Raw genomic sequence first — 3621 nt, forward strand, 5'->3', positions numbered from 1 at the left:
GATAAGAAATACAATGAGCCTGTAAATCAAAAATGCATGAAAGACTAAGGAACATTATGTATTGTAGAATTGTGTATATATCTAAGGACATATGCCAAACACATTTGGAGGGTGGTAGGATTGAGGACTGTGGCTGAAGGGGAAATAAAACAAATTAAAATAAAATAAATTATAATTGATGATTAAAAGCAAGTAGTATGAAATAATCTGAAAGATTGATCAAGTTAAATTCTATACCTGAGCATAAATAAACAGGGAGAGGGAGATGGCAAGAGAAATAAACTACTGTTAGGAATTTTAAAATTGATAGCATATTTATATATTTTAAAATTTATATTAAAATTATTTTAATGCAAATCATTTATCCAACAACACATTTAGAGATATTTATCATAAAGGACTAAGACTGTGGACAAAGTTGCATTATATTAACACACATCAACACATTATTCACAAAACGGAAAGATTAAGAAACATAAGCATACACTAATATGGGATTATTTAATTATGGGAATGGTTACATAAAATATAAAAGGCTTATTAAAAGTAAAGTTTCCAAATTATGTTGTAGAGATACTGACAGAAAAAAAAATGTATTAAAAACAGGTTATAAAATAGGATATGGAGAATATATATATATAACATACATAGAGAAGGACTGAATATATAAAAGTAAAACTCAGTGCTTTTGTGCTTTTGAATTCTGGAGAGGTATGTGTCCTTACTTGTGAGGCAAAATAGTATGAAAATAGAATACAGCTGGCCCTCTGCATCTGCAGGTCCACATAGATAATCCATCTATGGATGAAAAATATTTGAAAAATATTTTCCAGAAAGTTGATCCCAAAACAATACAGGGAAATAGCTACTTACCTAGCATTTACATTGTATTAGGCATCATAAGTAATCTTGGAGATGATTTAAAGTATATGAGGTGAGTAATGTGCATACATTATATGCAAATCATTTTTATAGGGGACTTGAGCATCCACGGACTTTAGTATCTTAGGGATTTCTGGAATCAATTCCACATGGACACTGAGGGAAGACTATAATTTGAGAACTGTATTCATGCTGTCAGTACATATACCAAAATTGGAAAGATACAGAGAAAATGAGCGTGATCCCTATGCAAGGATGACACGAACTGGTGAAGCATTCCATATTTTAAAAATCCTATATAATAAAGATGTACTATGCAAATGGCCATTACATAAGGACTGACTGCGTAACGACGGGATCATGGATGAGCAGGAGGGTGGGACAACAAGCTACAAGAGGCGGCAGAGAGCTACAGGAGGGGGCAGGTCAGCAAGCTATGAGGCGGGGGGCAGGGGGCGGGGGGATGAGGGGAGCTACAGGAGGGCAGCAGCAAAGTACTGGTGCATGGATTTGTGCACAGGGTTACTAGTATAATGATAATTTGAGAGTGATTAAGGCTGGAATCTGAGATAAACCAACCTGCTTGTAGAATTGATTGGCCTCCTTCAGAATATTCTTTTTACCAGATCACAGTGTCCAACGGTATTATTTTCTGGGAAATATGTAAAAATGTATGAGTTTTCAGTGTAGTAAAGGAAGTCATCTTTCCATAAATTTTATAAAATATGCTTAGGTAGAAGTACCTAGCCAGTTCTTGAGCATCTTTAGAAAACTTTGTGTCCTTGAGTGAGAGAGCTTAAAAAGGCAGTCAGGTATACCCCACACAAATGAACTGCAGCTTACAAATTAGAGGTAAAGAAATAGTCCTCTGAAATAAGAATGAGCACATAGAGTGTGCTGACTATAACAAACTGAGGCTGCAAGGCCACTCAGGAACATCAGACATCCAGTCTGTGGCAAAGGCTCGTACTGAGGTTTGTTTCACAATGAAGAATATGTTTCACAATGAAGAATATTCAGATGTTATAAATACAGAACTAAAAGGCATTGGTAAACATTTCTGAGAAAGGTGATTACTCAAATAATAGCCTATGATATTATATATCTAGAAAAAATCCCAAACATATGAGAATCTATGAGTAAAGCAATCAAAGAACAGAAAAGCTAATATGCCATTTCATTTTTCAATAGGTTAACTGAACGAAAGAATAACTTACCAAGGAGACTCATCTAAAGGGAACACACATAAGAGTGATTTTTTTAAAAGAAACAATATGAAGCCTGTTTTTGCATTTTCGAAGAATAAAAGCCTAAAATTTGACTTGGGCTATACTTTTTATACTGCATTCAAGTGGAGGCAATGTTTTTTGTTTGGTTATGGTTTTTGTTTTTGTATATTTTATTTTTAGCTAACAGTCATGTCGGTGCAGTACTGCAAAACTAAAGCCCATGCATCTGTCTGCCTCCAAAGCCATAATCCTTCAGAAGTCCCCATAAAACTCATCTTCTCGAGTGAACCTTAATTCACTTGCTAGTCCCTCAAGGGTATTAACAAATTAAAATATATCTGCATGTACATAGTTATTATGTTATTTTGTTCTAAATGTGGTCTGCTTTGGGATTTTTAAGACTTTCATTTCATTAACTTTTTAAATAAAATCTTTCAGTGTTTCAAGATTATTTGTTTTGCTATAATATACATAGCACAACCTCAAAACATACTGATTCTTATCTATATATATAAAAGCCTAAGCAACCTTTACAACAGAACAACCAGAATGACCGGAACAACCAGTTGACCAGTCGCTATGATGCGCACTGACCACCAGGGGGCAAACACTTAATGCAAGAGCTGCCCCCTGGTGGTCAGTGTGCTCTCACAGGGGGAGCAGCACTCAGCCAGAAGCTGGGCTCATGGCTGGCAAGCACAGCTGTGGCGGTGGGAGCCTCTCCTGACTCTGCAGCAGCACTACTGAGCAGCGGCAGCAGGCGCAGCAGGCCAGGATGAGTGCGGGCAGCACGGCACCCAGCCCCAGTTCTGTTTCCTCCCTGGCCACCTGCTGCTTAGTCCACTGCTACATCCCTCTCTCAATCCAGGACCCCTCAGGAGCCTAAGCCAGCAGTTGGACAATCCCCTGAGGGGTTCCGGATTGAGAGAGGGCACAGGCCAGGCTGAGGGACCCCACCCGTGCATGAATCCGTGCACTGGGCCTCTAGTAATAATATAAGATTCATGCATTGCATTTATGCCAGCTTGAAGATCACACTCAAGTACTTTGATTTCGGAGATTTTCTTGGCATTTAATTTAAAGTTACGGCATTGGTCTTCCAAATCTGACATTTGCATGATTGGTGGATTGCACTGCAATTTATTAACCTTTATCTTGTTTTTGTGCTCACTGGTTCAGCAGATGCCACATTGTCAAAAAAGAAGAGCATTAACAATTTTCCTACTTCTCTGTCAATTAGTGTGCCTGTGCAAGAGCATTGCTGATCATTCATAAATATTTCTTAGCTTGGCTGTAGCCTTAAACTCTCTATAATCTTTATAAAGTTCAGGGAGCGATCTGTATTTGAATAATCTTGTGGATTTATATAGTATTAAGCCCAAGAGCTACTTTTCAGCCCCATGGTGACTACTCATACTCTCTTATTTCTTTGCCAAAACTGCAATTGCTCTCTTTAAAACAACTATTACTTTCAATATTCTTCGAGGGTCTGTCTGTCAATACTGACTTA

At 37.5% G+C, this 3621-nt stretch overlaps 1 non-coding gene across 1 annotated transcript; it reads left to right on the forward strand.

Moving 5' to 3' along the window:
* The first annotated feature begins 1065 nt into the window (after positions 1-1065).
* Positions 1066-1170, forward strand: LOC118652273. Its single transcript, XR_004966535.1, has one exon. It is a non-coding gene; the product is annotated as a U6 spliceosomal RNA (small nuclear RNA).
* The last annotated feature ends 2451 nt before the right edge of the window (positions 1171-3621 follow it).

The sequence above is a fragment of the Myotis myotis genome, unplaced genomic scaffold (assembly GCF_014108235.1).
Source record: "Myotis myotis isolate mMyoMyo1 unplaced genomic scaffold, mMyoMyo1.p scaffold_m19_p_3, whole genome shotgun sequence".
Classification (NCBI taxonomy): Eukaryota; Metazoa; Chordata; class Mammalia; order Chiroptera; family Vespertilionidae; genus Myotis; species Myotis myotis.